Source organism: Vulpes vulpes, chromosome 2 (assembly GCF_048418805.1).
Source record: "Vulpes vulpes isolate BD-2025 chromosome 2, VulVul3, whole genome shotgun sequence".
NCBI lineage: Eukaryota > Metazoa > Chordata > Mammalia > Carnivora > Canidae > Vulpes > Vulpes vulpes.
This window is the reverse complement of record NC_132781.1, coordinates 96204717-96225599: the sequence shown is the minus strand read 5'-3', so window position 1 is coordinate 96225599 and position 20883 is coordinate 96204717. Positions and strand designations below refer to the sequence as shown.

Genomic DNA, 20883 nt, shown 5'->3' with positions numbered 1-20883 from the left:
CTAGAGGACATATACCTACTTAGATATCAGAATTTACCTATAAACCTCACATTTTCCCCCATTTTCATCAACATCATTCACTTAACTGTTTAGATATTATTCTTTGAAATAGGCAAATTAAAGATAGGCTTTAAGTATAAACCGTAGACATAATTTATTTTTATTCTAGTTAAAGTTTACTTCTGAGAGATAAATCACCTGAAATCTCTAGAGAAAAGGATTTAAAGCAGAAATGATTTTTTCCATTAGTGCCAACACATTTATATTACTATTAAGTGGTAAGTACATTAGTGTTAGTACCTATTATGTATGACTACACATATTTTTATAAACGATTCATATTACTTTTACAGATTCAAATTACTTTTACAGATAAGTTTTAAATAAATGCTATGGAGTTGATCTATGGAGAGATATATATTCATTAATGCATGAAAAAATAATATTCCATGTTCTTTATTTTGTCACACCTCAATCTTCTATCCTTTGGTTATTTATCCTATAAAACAAAACAAAAATATAATTTTTTGTTATCAGCTTCTTTTAATAAACTAATCTGATCTTCCCCTTTGATAACTAAGGCATATCCTCTTCTTGGATAGTAATGTCACTAAAACTTGAAGAAAATTAGTTCTACATAGCAACGTTGCTGAAAAAATCCATGCGATAAAGGAACTATATTTTGAGTTTCATTATGACTGCAGTTCTAAAAGACAGACTTTGTAAGATCAATGTAAACAGTACCTCAAAGAAAAGATCTGTGCCAGATAGCATTACTAAATGAAAACTACCTTTGCTCCTAGCTTATTTTAAGTATCATATAACTCTCAGAAATAATTTACTGTCTTAATATTAGAGATACTTGGATGGCTGCATTGAACTCATATCATCCTGCAAATAAATATCTTTTTTATTTATTTTTATTTTTTTAGAGATTTATTTGTTTTAGAGAGTACAAGTGAGAGACAAAGAGAGAGAATCTCAGGCAGACACCCTGCTGAACCCAGAGCCCAATACGGGGCTCAATCTTACCACCTTGAAATCATAACCTGAGCTAAAATTGAGAGTCAGATGCTTAACCCATTGGGCCACCCAGGCTCCCCTAAATAGCTTTTTAATATGCAAACACAAGCACCAGATTTAAGCAAAAACCTTCATAAAGAAATTGTGCTATCCTCCCTTACTTATATTTCTGTGACTACTGAATGAATATACCAACAACTGGAGAAGAAAACAGAGCTTTCTTTTCTGCTCTACTAAAGTTCACCATGTATTTTTTTATATTAAGCCTCGTGTAGACTTTAACTTTTGTTCAATATGTTTTAGTATCTCAAAATCTCCAGAAAAGTTGAAATTCAATGCATTTTCTTTTAAAAGGATAAAAGTTTTTAAAACCCACTTTTATGGTACTCCTTGGTGACTGAAGATATTAAACTAAATTAATGATAAATTGAGAGTACAACTAAACCAAGCAGATGTAGGTGAAGAAATGTTTCCTTTAGAATAAAATTATTGAAAATGCAGATTATAGTAAGAGATGTATTTGGCTAAATTTTTAGGGGGCCACTTTACGAAGTAAGCTAAAAAAAAGCATTTCATTAAAAAAAAAGGCATTTCAAAGCACGTTTCCTAGTGCTGATATTTAAGAAAGACAGAGAAGGGAAAATATTAAGGCCCTGGGATTAACGAGATTTATAATCTAGTAGGAGAAGGAAAATAAACCCACATGGATATATGCAGAAAACTCAACTGACAGAAATAAATATGTGTGAAATAAGGACAACCATACAGTATATTACTGAAATAAATTAAAACCCTAAAGTCAGGAAGAGTGCTCACTTTGGCAGCACATATGCTAAAGTCAGGAAGAAAGTTTTCTCTTTCTGTCTCAGCCACCTCTACCCTCCACTTACAGATACAGCTTACCTGACAAACAACCTATAGCTTAATTGGTACCATTTCCTTCCTGGCATCTTGACCACAGCAAAATATATTCTCCACTATCCTAGCAACTTCTAGTCAAGATTCTCATCTAATATGATTCTGATATAAATATTCAGTGCCCTTAGAATTTAAAATAATGGCTGTGATTTGGCGGATCAGTAGTGTTATTTTCTAGACATATTTTGCCCACAGTATTTTTTCCACACAGTCCTCCATGCCATCAGATATGATGCCAACCCCAGAAGCAAAAGTTACTTTCACTTCATTCCGGACATAACTTCTCATCTTTTCTAAGTAGCATCCTTTAGTTTTGTGAATATCTTTATTCCATTTTGGAGACCCATCTTCTTCCCATTATGGTTGATAGTATTCATAATTAATTGAAAGTGAATGTATGTTACATACAGAAAATTCTTTAGAACTCTGGAGAGGCAATCATTCATCATATAGGTAAAAATAATGGCATTGCTTCTGCCTTGATGGAGCTTATGGGCTTGGAAAGACATAGAAGGTCTTTACTTCTCAGAGATACTGTTTCTCTTTAGTTCGCGTCAATAAATCTCCCTGAATCATTTCAATGAATTTTCCTCTTTCTTTTCTCAATTCTGTCCACAGATACCAGAATTAATTTTTAATGCCCCTCTCTTATCTTATGACTCATTTGCATAAGAACCTAAATGACTCCTGTATGCCCCCCAAATCCCTCCCACCCCTGCCAGTATTAAACTCCTTAGTGTAGTATATAGGCTGTCTGCAATTTAATTCAACTGATCCTTCCAATCCTCTATCATAATGTAAGAACTAACATTTAACACTGCATTAGGGATATGTACTTTGATGACTGTTTTGCATGTATTTTCTTATTTGTAGCTGACAATAATTATATGAGATATGTAGTATGTATGCTGATTTTTTTTCAGATGAAGAAACTAAAATACAAAGAGTTTGCACCATCACCTATTTCCATGCAGTTAATGAATGCTGGCTCTGGGATTAAACTTAGTGTTATTTGATCTCACTTGTTCACTACAGTAAGTTAAATAATGGCCCCCAAAGATATCAGGTCCTAAACCCTGGAACCTGTAAAACCTGATATCTTATTTAGCAAAGCCTATGTAGATGTGATTAAAGTAACATTCTGGAGGTGGAGCAATTATCCTGAACTAAATGGATGAACTCTTAATGCAATCACAAGTGTCACTACAAAAGTGAGGCAGATAGAGACTTGACACAGACATTAGAGGAGGAGGCAATGTGACAATGGAGGCAGAAAATGGGAGTGATGTGACTACAAACCAAGAAATGGCAGCAGCTACCAGAGTCTTCAGAGGGGAGTACCCTCTCAATACCTTGCTTTTAGCTCAGTGATATTTATTTCAGACTTTTGGCCTCTGGAACTTGGAAAAATTGTTTTCTATTGTTTAAAGCCTCCAAGTTTGTGATAGTTTGTTACAGCAGCCACGGGAAACTAACACAAGAACAGAAACTGTTCTACACTGCCACCTATAGGCAAATTCTCTGGTTCCCAAATCAGAATCATCTCAGTGGGAATTAGAGTAATGGCCACAGATCTGGATACAGGGGCATTACTTCCAAGTCTGTAGTAATAAATACTTGGGTAGAAAAGTCAGATAACCCAAACCTGAAGGAAATGAGGTACCCAGAGTCCAGGGATACTCTTCAAAAAAAAAAAAAGGCATCAAATTAGAATTAGAGAAGCATCGCAGAAGACATAGGCCAAGAGTAACCCTAAATAATGATGTTAGCTTCCTTTAGTTGTTATACTGAAAGAAAATTTGGTTCTTGAACTTGTCAGGCCTAATCCTGCAAGATGGAAAGAGCTGGTTGTTTCTAAAGGGAGAGATTCCCATGTAAGAACAAACTAGTAAGGTAGGTTTAATGAATGTAGTCACATGTATTCATTGTTGGGTGAACAGCTGCAAGTAGGTGCATGGTTTAATGACGTGGCAACATAAAAACAGATCCCTGGGTATATGTAAAGGTTTGGGCTTTGACTGATTCTACTCAACATGTACATCATTAAGTGCTAGCAACAGAAAGACACCAGGATCAAGATGCAGATTTTGTCACCTAGGGCTACACATAATTCAGTGACAAATTATAGTAAATTAAACCAGATTGCATTTATAGGCACACCTTGGAGATATTGTGTCTTCAATTCCAGACCACCAAAATGAAGCAAGTATCTCAGTAAAGTGAATCAACTGAATTTTTTTTGGTTTTGCACTGCATATAAACGTTATGTGTATACAATATTGAAGTCTATTAAAAGTGTGCAATAGCATTATGTCCAAAAAACACAATGCATATACCTTAAATTTAAAAATACTTGATTACTGGGATGCATGGGTGGCCCAGTGGTTGAGCGTCTGCCTTCAGCTCAGGGCATGATCCTGGAGTCCCAGGATGGAGTCCCACATGGGGTTCCCTACAGGGAATCTGCTTCTCCCTATGCCTAGGTCTATGCCTCTTTCTCTTTCTGCATCTCTCATGAATAAATAATTAAAATCTTTAAAAAATAAAAATACTTTTTACTTTTATTACTAACAAATACTAACCATCAAGTAAACTTTCAGTTGGTTGCAATCACTGATCATAGATCCACGTAACAAATTAAGTAATAATAAGTAAGTTTGAACTGCAAGAAGGACACAGAGACATGAAATGAGAAATGCTGTTGAAATAAAAATAACACCAAAAGACTTGCTCAATGCAGGGTTGCCACAAACTTCAATTAAAAAAAAAAAAAACAAGATATGTGTTAAGCATGATAAAATAAGGTATGTCTATATATATAAAAAAGTGTTAAAGTGATTAGTTATTAAAGAAAAAAGGGTTTTTTTTCTCATAACATTTATCAAAATAAATTCTCAGATGAATTAAAGGCATAATTGTGAAACAATGAAACTACTGACATATAGTAGATAATACAGGTGAATTTTATATGAACATGGCTAGAGAAAGCCTTTTTAAGCATAAAAGTCATAATGATATCACCAAGATAGCAAGAAAAATGGTCTTCTTCAGTTCCCTCAGAGAAAAACCAACTAGGAATATCCATAGTCAAGGCATCTTTGTGAAAGTCCCAGAACCAAGGATGAGGCTGGAGTATCTACCTGGCTCAGAAAAAAAATAATAATAAAATAATGCATTTGAAGGGCAAAGGGAGCAGTTTTATTTTGACCTATTTACCCTTTCCCCAAACCAGTGCAGTACAGCACAAAGATGTACTCCCAGAAAATCTCTGATTTCTCCAGTGTGAAAAAGCCCAAGGGAGGGTATCCAGCTTCTCCACTGTTATGAGTGCTTCTAAGGATGCCCACACTTCAGTCTCATCTCACAGGGACCACTGGAGAAATAAATAGCATAAGACCTTCAAGTATCAGAGATGGAGAGGGGGAAAGGAGCTCATAGCAATTAAGGCAGGGATCATGGTAAGCTGTGGTTTTGGTAGTGTAAGTACCTGAACAGAGCTTTTAGCTAAGAGCCAGAGTGAGAGCCATTTGGAGAACCAAAGTGATGGTGCTTGCTTCAGCAGCACATATACTAAAATTGGAATGATACAGAGAAGATTAGTACGGTCTTTGCACAAGGATAACATGAAGCATTCCATATTTTTTCAACTTCTGGTCTTTGACCTTGTCAGAATCATCTAGGGTGAAATTTACTTAGGTCATGGTTGATATTCTTGACTCAGCCCGCTCATACAGCCACTCTGCACTTAGCAAAATGACTAGAAGGAAGAATTCAACACAAAAGAAAGAATCAGAAACAGTACTCTCTGCCCCAGAGTTACAGAATTTAGATTACAATTCAGTATCAGAAAGTCAATTCAGAAGCACAATTATAAAGCTACTAGTGGCTCTGGAAAAAAAGCATAAAGGATTCAAGAGACTTCATAACTGCAGAAATTAGATCTAATCAGGATGATATTAAAAATCAATTAAATGAGATGCAATCCAAACTGGAGGTCCTAATGATGAGGGTTAATGATGTAGAACAAAGAGTGAGAGATATACAACACAAGTTTATGGCAAGGAGGAAGCCGAGGAAAAAAGAGAAAAACAATTAAAAACCATGAGGAAAGGTTAAGGGAAATAAATGATAGCCTCAGAAGGAAAAATCTACATATTGAACAAATCATAGCTGAGAGCTTCCCTAATTTGGGGAGGGAAACGGGCATTCAGATCCAGGAGATAGAGATATCTTCCCCCACCAAAAATCAATAAAAACCATTCAACACCTCAACAGTTAATAGTGAAACTTGCAAATTTCAAAGATAAAGAGAAAATCCTTAAAGCGGTAAGAGACAAGAGATCCCTAACTTATATGGGGAAAAATATCAGATTAACAGCAGACCTCTCCACAAAGACCTGGCAGGCCAGAAAGGGCTGGCAGGATATATTCAGGGTCCTAAATGAGAAGAAGATACAGCCGAGAATACTCTATCTAGCAAGGCTCTCATTCATAATAGAAGGAGAGATAAAGAGCTTCCAAGAGAGGCAGAAACTGGAAGAAACTGGAAAACCACTAAACTAGCTCTGCCAGAAATATTAAGGGGGACCCTGTAAAATAAATAGGAAGCCCAAAGAACTAACCCACAAAAACAGGGACTGAATAGGTATTATGATGACACTAAGTTCATATCTTTCAATACTTACTCTGAACATGAATAGGCTAAATGATCCCATCAAAAGACACAGGGTTTCAGACTGGATAAAAAAACCAAGACCCATCCATTTGCTGTCTACAAGAGATTCATTTGAGACCTAAGGACACCTCCAACCTGAAAATGAAAGGGTGGAGAACCATTAACATTCAAATGGTCCTCAAAAGAAAGCAGGGGTGGCAATCCTCCTATCAGATAAAGGTTATCCCAAAGACTGTGGTAAGAGATGAAGAGGGACACTATATCATACTCAAAGGGTCTATCCAACAAGAAGACCTAACAATCATGAATATTTATGCCCCTAATGTGGGAGCTGCCAAGTATATCAAACAATTAATAACCAAAGTAAAGACATATTAAATTATAATACACTAATAGTAGGAGATTTCAACCTGGCACTTGCGGCAAATGACAGATCTAAGCACAACATCACCAAAGAAACAAGAGCTTTAAATGATACACTGGACCAGATGGATTTCACAATTTCACATATATATATACAGAACTTTGTCTCTGAATGCAACTGAATACACATTCTTCTCAAGTGCACATGGGACTTTCTCTGGAATAGACCACATATTGGGTGACAAATCAGGTCTCAGCCAATACCAATAGACTGGGATTGTTCCCTGCATATTTTCAGACCACGATGCTTTGAAACTTGAACTCAATCACAAGAAGAAATCTGGAATAAACTCAAACACGTGGAGGTTAAAGACCATCCTGCTAAAAGATGAAAGGATCAACCAGGAAATTAGAGAAGAATTTAAAAAGATTCATGGAAACTAATGAGAATGAAGATACAACCATTCAAAATCTTTGGGTTACAGAAAAAGCAGTCCTGAGAGGGAAATACATCACAATATAAGCATCCCTCAAAAAATTGGAAAAAACAAATACATAAGCTAACCTTGCACGTAAAGGAACTGCAGAAAGGATAGCAAATAAACCTATACCAAGTAGAAGAAGAGAGTTTAAAAATATTTGAGCAGAACTCAATGAAGTAGAGACAAGAAGAACTGTAGAACAGAACAACAAAACCAGGAGTTGGTTCTTTGAAAGAATTTGTAAGAGAGATAAACCATTAGTCAGCCTTTTTGAAAAGAAAGGAGAAACAACTCAAATTATAAAATTATGAATGAAAGGGGAGAAATCACAATCAATACCAATGAAATACAAACGATTTAAAAAAATATTATAAGCATCCATACACCCATAAATTAGGCAATCTGGAAGAAACAGACACATTTCTGGAAAACCACAAACTACCAAAACTGGAACAGGAATAAATAGAAAACCTGAACAGGCCAATAAACAGGGAGGAAATTGAAGCAGTCATCAAAAACCTACCAAGACACAAAAGTCCAGGGCCAGATGGTTTCCCAGGGGAATTCTATCAAACATTTAAAGAAGAAACAAAACCTATTCTACTAAAGCTGTTCTGAAAGATAGAAATGGACGGAATACTTCCAGACTCATTTTATGAGGCCAGCATCACCTTAATTCCAAAACCAAAGACCCCACCAAAAAGGAGAATTATAGACCAATATCCCTGATGAACACAGTTGCAAAAATTCTCAAAAATATACTAGCCAATAGGATCCAACAGTACATTAAGAAGATTATTCACTGTGACCTAGCAGGATTTATCCCTGGAATGCAAGGCTGGTTCAACACTCCTAAAGCAAGCAACGTGATAGATCATATCAACAAGAGAAAAAAACAAGAACCATATAATCCTCTCAATAGATGCAGAGAAAACATTTTTTAAAAGATTTTATTTATTTCTTCATGAGACACACACACACACACAGAGAGAGAGAGAGAGAGAGAGAGAGAGACAGAGACACAGGCAGAGGGAGAAGCAGGGTCCACATAGGGAGCCCAAGGTAGACTCCATCCTGGGACTCCAGGATTAGGCCCTGGACTGTAGGTGGTGCTAAACTGCTGAGCCACTGGGGGGGGGCCCCAGAGAAAGCATTTGACAAAATACAGCATCCATTCCTGATCAAAACTCTTCAGAGTGTAGGGAAGGAGGGAACATTCCTCACCACCTTAAAAGTCATCTATGAAAAGCCCACAGCAAATATCATTCTCAATGGTTGGAAACACTGAGAGCCTTTCCCCTAAGATCAGGAACAAGACAGGGATGTCCACTCTCACCACTGATATTCAACATAGTACTAGAAGTCCTAGACTCATCAATCAGACAACAAAAAGAAATAAAAGGCATTGAAATGGCGAAGAAGTAGTCAAACTCTCCCTCTTCACAGATGACATGGTAAGGTACCTATAAAACCCAAAAGACTCTACCCCAAGATTGCTAGAACTCATACAGCATTTCGGCAATGTGGCAAGATACAATATCAATGCTCAGAAATCAGTGACATTTCTATACAGTAATAATGAGACTGAAGAAAGAGAAATTAATCAATCCCAAAATCCCATTTAGGTTTATTGCACCCCAAAGCATTAGATACCTAGGAATAAACCTAACCAAAGAGATAAAGGATCTATATCCAAAAAACTACAGAATGCTTCTGAAAGAAATTGAGAAAGACACAAAGAGATGGAAAATATTCCATCCTCATGGATTGGAAGAATTAATACTGTGAAAACTTCTCTGCTACCCAGGGCTATTTACACATTTAATGCAATCTCTATCAAAATACCATAGACTTTCTTCAGAGAGTTGGAACAAATCATCTTCAGATTTGTGTGGAATCAAAAAAAGACCCTGAATAGCCAGGGGAATTTTGAAAAAGAAAACCAGAGCCGGGGGCATCACAATGTTGGATTTCAAGTTGTACTACAAAACTGTGATGATCAAGACAGTGTGGTACTGGCACAAAAACAGACACATAGATCAGTGGAACAGAATACAGAACTCAGAAATGGGCCCTCAACTCTATGGTCAAATAATATTCAACAAAGCAGGAAAGACTATCTACTGGAAAAAGGACAGCCTCTTCAATAAATGGTGCTGGGCAAATTGGACATCCACATGCAGAAGAATGAAACTAGACCACTCTCTTTCACCATACACATAGATAAACTCAAAATGGATGAAAGATCTAAATGTGAGACAAGAATCCATCAAAATCCTAGAGGAGAACACAGGCAACACCCTTTTTGAACTTGGCCACAGCAACTTCTTGCAAGATACATCTGTGAAGGCAAGGGAAACAAAAGCAAAAATGAATTCTTGGGGCTTTATCAAGATAAAAAGCTTCTGTGCAGCAAAAGAAACAGTCAACAAAATTAAAAGACAACCTATGGAATGATAGAAGATATTTGCAAATGACATATCAGACAAAGGGCTAGTATCCAAGATCTATAAAGAACTTATTAAACTCAACAGCAAAGAAACAAACAATCCAATCATGAAATGGTCAAAAGACATGAACAGAATTCTCACAGAGGAAGATATAGACAAGCACATGAGAAAATGCTTTGCATCACTGGCAATCATGGAAATACAAATCAAAACCACAATGAGATACCACCTCCCACCAGTGAGAATGGTGAAAATTAATAAGACAGGAAACAACCAATGTTGGAGAGGATGTGGAGACAGGGGAACACTCTTGCACTGTTGGTGGTAATGTGACCAGTGCAACCACCCTGGAAAACTGTGTGGAGGTTCCTCAAAGAGTTAAAAATAGAGCTGCCCTATGACCCAGCAATTGCACTGCTTGGGGATTTACCCCAAAGATACAGATGCAGTGGAAGACCGAGACACCTGCACCCCAATGTTTATAGCAGCAATGTCCACAGTAGCCAAACTGTAGAAAGAGCTTCAGTGCCCATTGAAAGATTAATGGATAAAGAAGATGTGATCTGTATACACAATTGAATATTACTCAGCCATTTAAACGAAAAATACCTTCCATTTGTTCAATGTGGATGGAACTGGAGGGTGTTATACTGAATGATGTAAGTCAATCGGAGAAGGACAAAAATTATATGGTTTCATTCATACGGGAAATATAAAAAATAGTGAAAAGGATTAAAGCAGAAAGGAGAGAAAATGAGTGGGAAATATCAGAGAGGGAGACAGTACATGAGAGACTCCTAATTCTGGGAAACAAGGTGTAGTGGAAGGGAAGGTGGGTGTGGAGATGCAGTGACTAGGTGATGGGCACTGAGGATGGCATTTGATGGGAAGAGCACTGGGTGTTATACTATATGTTCGCAAATCAAACTCTAATAAAAAATATACAAAAAAATGAGAAGTGAAGAAAAAAAAGTGATGACGCCCCAACCCAACTGGCTGGGTTTTGTTCTGGGTGTCCATCTAAAGGTCTCTATAAGGAATCCCTGGGTGGCTCAGTGGTTTAGCGCCTGCCTTTGGCCCAGGGCGTGATCCTGGAGTCCTTGGATCGAGTCCCGCATCGGGCTCCCTGCATGGAGCCTGCTTCTCCCTCTGCCTGTGTCTCTGCCTCTCTCTGTGTGTCTTTAATGAATAAATAAATAAAATCTTTAAAACAAACAAACAAACAAACAAAGGAAACAAAGGTCTCTATAGACAGAGCCATCTTACAGCCTGCTCATACAGGGAAGGAAGTCAGCAACCACACCCAGTATGGTACACTGCCTCACCTAGGAGCCTAATCAATGATCTATGGGAGGTCACACAGCCCAGGCTATGACCTCACCTAGACAAGAAGCCAACCCAGTAGCTCTGTTCAATTGTTGAGCAGAGACTACAGCCCTTCTTATTCAGGACATCTCAATAGTGACCATGGACATCCTTGGAGCTCAACATACAGGACACAAAGCATAGCCAATGGCCCTGTCCAGCACTAGAACTCAGCCCACAGCCCTGCCTGATTGCTGAGCACAGCCTGAGGTTCCCCCCTAATCCCAAAGAGACTTTACCTGAATACCGAGTCATGCCAGAGGCACATGTGGATTGGGGGCACAGCCTGCATTCTCACCCAACCAGGGCCAATTGCAGACCCAGCCTGGAGCCCCACTCATATGCAAAGTCAAACTAGTAGCACCACTCTGCCTGTGACTCCAGCCAACCAGAGGTGAATGCTGATCCAGCTAGTGGCTCCACCTGACCATGAAGCCAATCCATAGCCACTCAACCAGGGAGCCAGCCAGCAAGCAGCCCAATCTGAATGCCAAGCTTAGTCAGCAGGCTCACCTAACCAAAGAGCTCAGCCAGGAGTACTCCTATCTCAGAGAAGAGACAGAAGCCTTATCAAATTAGAAACCCTAACAGTAGGCCCCTCCTGTGCTCAGTTACTTCCATCTGACCCATCCAAGCCCCCACAGTGAACAATTATTGGTTTAAAAGAGAAAGCTGAAACTATAAGATAGGGTACATAAGCCTCATGGCACTAACAAAGAAAAAACCTGTAGTAGATGAGCAAAATATTGAGATAGAAGAATCAAAGCACACCACCACAAAGGGTCATAAAATCAGAAAAATAAGACAGCAAGGGACAAAGAAGAGAATATAGGAATTACAAAACAGTCAGAAAAAAACAATTAACAAAAGTTAAAAAAGAAAAGAATACAATTAACAAAATGGCCATAGTAAGGCCCTACCTATCAATAATTACTTTAACATAGGTGGATGAATTCTCCAATCCAAAAACCTAGAGAGGCTGGGATGGTTAAAAAAAAAACAAAACAGGAAACTAGATCCAACAATATGCTGTCTACAAGAGATTCACTATAGTTTTAAAGACACACATAGATTGAAAGTGAAGGGATAGAAAACATTCCATACAAATGGTAACCAAAAGAGAGGAGGGATGGCTATACATCTATCAGAAATAGACTAAGTTTGAAATAGTCACAAGAGACAAAGAATGTCACTGTATAATGATAAAAGGATTAGTTCATAAAGAAGCCATAATAATTGCAAATATTTATGTATCCAACACAGAACATCCAAATATATAAAGCAAATAATAACAGAGTTGCATGGAGAAATAAACAACAATACAATAAGAAGGGTTTTAATATTCCATACTCAATAATTGATGGATTACTCAGACAGAAAATCAATAAGGAAAGAGCACTACAGTGTTATCTGACTGTATATACACATGATTGCATGTAACATATGACTATATGATCATATATTATTTAACACTAGATAGTGATATGTGAAAAAACACTCTAGATCAAATAGACGTAGGAGACATATATAGAACATTCCACCCAACAGCAGCAGCATACACATTCTTCTCAAGTGCAGACAGAACATGTTCCAGGATATATCATATGTTTAGCCACAAAAAAGTGTTAACAAATTCAAGAAAATTAAAATTATATCACATGTCTTTTCTGACCACTATATAGATACCAATAAGAAGAGGAAAGTTGGGAAATTCACAAACATAGAAATCAAAACACACTACTGAACAAACTATGGATCAAAGGAGAAATTAAAAAATCTTGATATAAATGAAAATGGAAATACAACATGCCAAAATTTATGGAATGCATTAAAAGCTGTTCTAAGAGGAAAGTTTACAATTATAAACACCTACATTAAAAAAAGAAATATCTCACATAAGCAATCAAACTTCATACCTCAAGAAGCTTGAACTAAGGTCAATGGTAACAGAAGAAAAAATAATTAGGAGTAGAATAGAAAAAATGAAACACAGAAGAATAAAATAAAAGACTCACAAAACTAAAAAAAAAACTTTAAAAAGAATTAGTTTTTTAAAAAACTAAACAAAATTGACAAGACTTTCACTAGGCTAACCAAGAAAAAGAGAAAATACTCAAATGGATAAAATTATCAATAAAAGAGGGATATTACCATTGAAACATCATTCCAAAATATCAGAAGAGGGCAGCCTGGGTGGCTCAGCAGTTTAGCGCCTGCCTTTGGCCCAGGGCCTGATCCTGGAGACCCAGGATCGAGTCCCACATCAGGTTCCCTGCTTGGAGCCTGCTTCTCCCTCTGCCTATGTCTCTGCCTCTCCCTCTCTCTCTGGCTCTCATGAATGAATAAATAAAATCTTTTAAATATATATATATATATCAGAAGAGACTACTATAAGCAATTATATACTAATGAATTGGATAATCTAGAAGAAATTGATACATTTCTAGAAACATACAACCTAACAAGACTGAAGCAAGAAAAAAACAATATCTGAGCAGAATAAATATGAGTAAAACCATTGAATCAGTAATCAAAAACCTCCTAACACAGAAAAGTCCAGGACAAGATGGTTTTACTCATAGATTCTACCAAACACTGATGAATTTAAAGAATCAAAGCCAATCCTTCTGAAACCCTTCCAAAAAATTGAAGAAGAGGGAATACTCCCAAATTCACTTTATAAGACCTCCACTATCCAGATACAAAAGCCATATAGAAACTAAAAGGCCAATAGCCCAATGAACATAAATGCAAAAATTCACAACAAAATACTAGTTAATAAAGTTAACAGCACATTAAAAGGATGATATGCCATGAAGATGGGATTTTTCCCTAGGATGTAAAGAAGGCTCAACAAACACAAGTCAATAAATATGATACACACATTAATATATCGATGGATAAAAATCACACAATCCTCATAGCAAAAGCATAATAAAAGCATTTCATAAAATGCAATATGACAAAAATAAAGCCCATATGTAATATAATTAAAACTTCTGAAAGAAAATATAGGGTTAAAAACTCCTTGATGTTGGTCTTGGTAATGATTTTTTGGATAGAACACCAAAAACACAAGCAACAAAAGCAAAAATAAACAAGTGGCTCTACATCAAACTAAAAAAAATTATCTTTACAGCAAAATAAATTATTAACAAAATACTTAATAACAGAATAATAAAGGTAACACAAAGAATAGGAGAAAATATTTGTAGATCATATGTCTAATAAGGCATTAATTTCCAAAATATTTAAGGAACTTCTACACTCGATACTTAAAGAAAAACAAAGAAAACCCCAAATAATTCAATTAAAAAAGGGGCAAAGGACCTGAACTGATATTTTTCCAAAGAAGATATCCACATGTCCAAGAGGTACATGAAGTTGTGCTTAATGTCAGTAATTACCAAGAAATACAAATCAAAAACACAAAAAGATATCACCTCACACTTGTGAGAATGACTATCATCAAGAAGACAACATATGCTGGAAAGGAAGTGGAGAAAAGGAAATCTTTCTGTGCTGCTAGTGGGAATGCAAATTGGTGCAGTAACTATGAAAACAGTATGAAGGATTCTCAAAAAATTAAATACAGATTCTCAAAAAATTAAATACTCTATATGATCTACCAATCCCACTTCTGGGTATATATACCTAAAGGAAATGAAATTAATATCTTTAAGAGATACCTGCATCCCTTATGTTCACTGCAGCATTGTTCACAATAGCCAAGACATGTAAAGAATCCTTAGTCTCCACTGACAGATGAATGGACTAAGAAAGTATGGTGCATAATATAGACATATATACAAATACAGGTGTGGGCACACAGGAATACTAAAAAAGAAAAAATCTTGGGGTGCCAGGGTGGCTCAGTTGGTTAAGCAGCTATCTGCTTTTGGCTCAGGTCACAATCCTAGGGTACTGGGATCAAGCCCCATATCAGGCTCCTTGCTCAGTGGGAAGCTTGCTTCTCCCTTTTCCTCTGCACCCCACCCCATTGTGGCCTATCAAATAAATAAATAAAATCTTTTTAAAAAAAAAGAGAAAGAAATCCTGCCATTTGGAACCACGTGGATGGATCTTGAAGTCATTATGCTAAGAGAAATAAGTCAGAGAAAGATAAATGCTGTATGATCTCACTTACATGTGTAATTTATAAAAATCAAACTCATAAAAATAGACAATAAAAAGGTGTCACCTGGGAGAAGGGGGTGGAGAGATGGAGGAAATGGTTACAAGATAAATAACTACTAGGGGTATAATACACAGGATGGTGACTACAATTAACAGTAATGTATTGTATACATGAAAGCTCCTAAGAGAGGAGATCTTAAATGTTCTCACCACATACTCTAAAAAAAGGTAGCTGTGACATGATGAATGTGTTAATCAACCTTACTGTAGTAATCATTTCACAGTATAATCACATTGTATACCTTAAATTTACATATTATATGTCATTCATGTCTCAATAAACCTAATGAAAAATATCATTCTGGAAAAATAGCAAAAAGATAAACTATAAAGGACACCCTGGCAGACATAACTATGCACAACCTAAAAACTAGGAAGGGTGAAAACATGAAAAACTAATAAAAGGTCAATAAAACTTGGGGAAAATCTTTGCAACTTTCACAACAAATAAAAAAAAAAATACCTCGATGCTTTAAAAGATTAAGTCAGTAAGAAGAATAACCATTACACACTGAAAACCAAGCAAAAAGCACAAATAGGAAATATAGATATACACAGAAATATAACTACACAAGGCACACAGGCACACAAACTTGATCAACCTGCTTAGCATTAGAGAATTGGAGAAAATATACAATTACCACCTACTTTAACCATATTTTCAGACTGAAACTATGAAAAAAATAATTAGTGTTTGGCAAGCATACAGAAAAACAGACACAGTCATGTATTGCTTGTGAAAAAAGGTACATTATTGAAGACTAATTTAAAATTATAAATCAAATGGTTTAAAAATGAATATCAATTAAAAATTCTACTCTGTATTTTCTTTTACTCTTAGGATATAATTTGCAATGTGTACAAACCTGTATATTGTTCAGTAAAGACTGTTTAAATTTCTGTACAATCAAAAGCAACTCCTAAATCAATAGTGAGGAACTGAATTAGTGAATGGTGGTACATCCATTTGATGGAATACTATTGGCCCAAACAAAATATTGGTGAACAGGTGTTTTAAAAATTATATATCAAATTAAAGCAAATTAATTGAAAACAATGTTGCTTTTATTTATTGTATTAATTGAAAGCAATGTGGTAGATTGTAAAGACACACACAATGTTTCTATCATGAGGGTGTAATCAGCACTGATGTGGTTTACCTTTTCTACCTATATTTAAATATTTTCCTACAATAAAAATGAATTTCATCTTTTGTGGTAAAAGGAAAGATTTTTTTAGAAATAAAAATAGTTAAATTCTAAAAAAGAGTCAGTATGTGGTCTTTATCCATAGTATTATCCTTAGTTCATTTGTATTATCCAGTAACATCCAAAAGTAAAGACTCCCTTCAAGTATTATTAAAGACACATACACACCCAAGATAGACCTGAAGACTTGGTAAGTTACCTGAGCCTCCCAATGGACCTCTCTTTCAGCAAATAACACTTCCCCGAGGCATTACACATCAATTCTGCATATGCGGGTTCCATGTGTGATTAAGTTTTCTCTTCTCACAGAGTAGATGCTCCAAAAACACATGCCTAATCTAACAAATTATGTGCCTAGCCAAGGCTATCTCTGCAATCTTTCAGGCCAGAAAGCTCTTTGATGTCTCCTCTATATTTGTCTAACACATCTGTGCAGGAAATAGATTAAAACTACATTTTTTTCATTTTAATATAATTAAAGGAAAAGCATATTTAAAAATTATACAATGAAAATGAAGTTTTAATTAATTTCTGAATGCAGTAATAACCATGACATAAAATTATTTTATTATTAAAAAGTGATCTTGGCTAACAACATAAAAATCATACACAGTATGATGAATTTATTCTTAAAATTTTACCTTGTATAGCAAATATACTACCTAACCATTGTATATCTGTTATTTTATGTATGGTGCGCAAGTACTACTTTCGGCAAAGATTTTTCTTAAATTCCGTGTTTTTAAGCCACTGTGGTTAACTTTTAAAATTACTTATCAAGTTAAAATACACTGGAATAAAATTAAAGTGATTTAATTCACTTAATTAACACAAATTATTAATGTATGCAAATATAAGGAATAGATACTTACCTCAAGGATAATGTAGACAGTAGCAATTTTCCTTGTGCTTTAGAGGTACAACTATGCTTTATACTCAGTCCTGTGGCAATGCAGCCAGAAATGCCGCTTCCCACAAGTGTTACAACAGTTAAGAGAAAATTATTACAGTTAATTTAGATTTTGACTGTTTGCACTTTTATTTTTATTTCAGCAAAAGTGTTACTAAGGCCTGATATTTAACTATTATTCTAGATTTATAAAACTGGATCTTTTAGAAATTATGTTGAGAGAGTGTTAAAGCATCTAAATTGGCCTATAAAATACCAGCTTATCTTCTTACCAAAGAAGCCTTGGAGAAAGCAATAATTTTAGTATTTAATGTCTAAGAGATTAAAGCTTTAGAAATTGTTATTGTTGCAGAGCAGAAAACATTAAAACATTTTCAGTTTTACTGAAGCTTTTATTCACATTTACATCTAGCACTTAGACAGATTATGATGTGCACGGTTATGTCACAGGGACAGTTTGCATTATTTATGTGGCTTTTAGTTTATAATGATGTTAAACCTGCACAAATGCATAACATAGAGAGGAATGTAGGTGCATTTGCAACAGTGGAGACTATAACTCATTTCTACCTGAAAGACAAGTGTTATGAAATAAAAGGAAAAATCTAAGAAAAAGTACTTCTACTTTACAAATGACACACTTAAGAAACTGTGTTCTATGTAATCTGCATTTTTAATGAGATAGTTCATATTCAAATAGTTTCTCAACAATCTGTAAGCAAATTCTAAAATCCAATGTATTTTGAAGTATCTGTCTTTTTCAGATAGGCAAAAAGGTCTGAGGGAAAAAAAATGTTGGGTATTATACAATGAACGGAGGAATGTAGAGTGCCTTGAAATTACATTTCTTCTAGATTAACTGAGGGGAAAGATTTTTTTTAAAGATTTTATTTATTTATTTGAGAGAGAGAGAGAATGTGTGTGTGCATGTGCACGCACATGCACATGCAAGAGGAAGAGGGAGAGAGAATCTGAAACAGACTCGGCTGAGAATGGAGCCCAATCCCATGACCCCAAGATCATGACCTGAGCGGAAACAGAGTTGAATGATCAACTGACTGAACCACCCAGTACCCCCAAAGGTAAAGATATTTCTCACACACTATTTTTCAATTACGTTATTTTTCAAGACACAAATTTTATTTTTAAATGCAATTACCTTAGAACAAATTTTTTGTTTGTCCTGAAACATTTTGTACTATATTTTAATTAGTTACTATATTAAGAGAAAAATGAATCTGCTCTGATCGAAATTAGAATAAGGACATGAGAAAACCATCTTCTTTTAGCAATACCTTCACCACTTCCTGACATGGTACCCTCTAGAGATGAGGTCCTAGAACCATCTAGGAATTACACTACAATACAGATTTCCAGGTGTACTCTTTGAGATTTTGATCCATATGTATATATATATTGTGTGTGTGTATATATGTGTGTGTATGTATAAATTGACAGTGGCCCTGATCACCATTTTGAGAAACTTCCCTAAGGCTTCTATGAACACAGTTAGAAACCACTAATCTAGAACAGGCATACACATTCCCCTAGACATCATTCCATAACAGCAATGAAGTGTGGAGAACTTAATTTTGCCTGAGGGAATGATATATAAAATCATCCCCAAGATAAATCTTAATACCAAACCTCATTTAACCAACAGATGGGCATTTAGTCAAAAAAATTGATTTAAGGGCCAAGGGCTCAAAACTTTGCTCTCTTTGGCTTCCTGTAGTAAAAATAAATAAGCTGCATCAAACAAAGACTCCTTCTAGGAGATAAAAACAATTACAAATTTATGGTACTTAGCTATGAACCATATTACATACTATGGTAAAATTGTCTGAACTAAAGGACTAGGCTAATTAAACTGATCCTGGAGGTCAGAGTAGAGAAGTCTGAGATCAAATAAAACTACAAACGGGGGGTGGGGGGGAGGGGCACGAAGGCGGAGGAGCAGGGTCCCCAAGTCACCTGTCCTCAACAAATTACCTAGAAAACCATCCAATCATCCTGAAAATCTACGAATTCGGCCTGAGATTTAAAGAGAGACCAGCTGGAACGCTACAGTGAGAAGAGTTCGCGCTTCTATCAAGGTAGGAAGACGGGGAAAAAGAAATAAAGACAAAAAAGGCCTCCAAGGGGGAGGGGTCCTGCGAGGAGCCGGGCTGAGGCCGGGGCGAGTGTCCCCAGGACAGGAGAGCCCCGTCCCGGAGGAGCAGGAGCTGCACCGGCCTTCCCCGCAGAAAGGGGCTCGCAGGGAGGTGGAGCAGGACCCAGGAGGGCGGGGATGCCCTCGGGCTCCCGGGGACACTAACAGGCACCTGCGCCCCGGGAGATGCGCCGAGCTCCCTAAGGGCTGCAGCGCTCGGCGGGACCCAGAGCAGCTCGGAGGGGCTCGGGGGCGGCTCCGCGGAGGGGGCTGCGCGGCTCCGGGAACAGCTCGGCGGCCGCGGCTCGGGCAGAGGAAGAAGCTCTGCACGGAGGGGGGCTGCGCGGCTCCGGGAACAGCTCGGAGGGGCTCGGGCGGCGGCTCCTCGGAGGGGGCTGCAGGGCGGGAGCGCGAATCCAACAGCACAGGCCCCGGAGCACAGGGCGCCGGGACACAGCCCAGGATCCGGCCTCCCCCCCGGGACAGGCAGAGGCCAGGAGGGCCCAGGACAGCGAGGACGCTCCCGTCCCGAGCTGAGCAGATCAGCGGCCCCGCCCCGGAGCCCCCAGGCCCTGCAGACTGAGAGCCCCGGAGCTACTGCGGGAGCTGACTCCAGGGCTGCAGAGCTGGCCCCGCCACTGTGGCTTCCTCCCGGGGCCTCACGGGGTCAACAACCCCCACTGAGCCCTGCACCAGGCAGGGGCAGAGCAGCTCCCCCAAGTGCTAACACCTGAGAATCAGCACAGCAGGCCCCTCCCCCAGAAGACCAGCGAGACGGACCAGGTCCAAGGGAAGTCAAGGGACTTAAAGTATACAGAATCGGAAGATACTCCCCCGTGGTTTTTTTTGTTTTGTTTTGTTTTGTTTTGTGCTTTTTTTCCTTTCTTTCTTCTTGATTTCTGATTGCTTCCCCAACCCCACCCCCACCTTTTTTTTCTTTTGTCTCCTTTCTTTTTTTTTCTTTCTCTTTTACTTCTCTTCCCCCCCCCCCTTTTTTTTCTTCTTTCTCTTTTTCCTTTTTCTCTTTTCTTTCCTTCTCTCTCTTTTTCTCCTTTTCCCAATACAACTTGTTTTTGGCCACTCTGCACTGAGCAAAATGACTAGAAGGAAAACCTCACCTCAAAAAAAAAAGAATCAGAA

At 37.3% G+C, this 20883-nt stretch overlaps 1 protein-coding gene and 1 pseudogene across 1 annotated transcript in view; one reads left to right on the top strand and one right to left on the bottom strand.

Annotated features, from left to right (window-relative positions):
* LOC112931152 (MAM and LDL-receptor class A domain-containing protein 1) overlaps window positions 1-20883 on the bottom strand; it is a 107777-nt gene that overhangs the window by 75884 nt on the left and 11010 nt on the right. The gene's annotated exons all lie outside the window — the stretch shown is intronic.
* Window positions 5488-5584, top strand: LOC112931173 (U6 spliceosomal RNA; annotated as a pseudogene).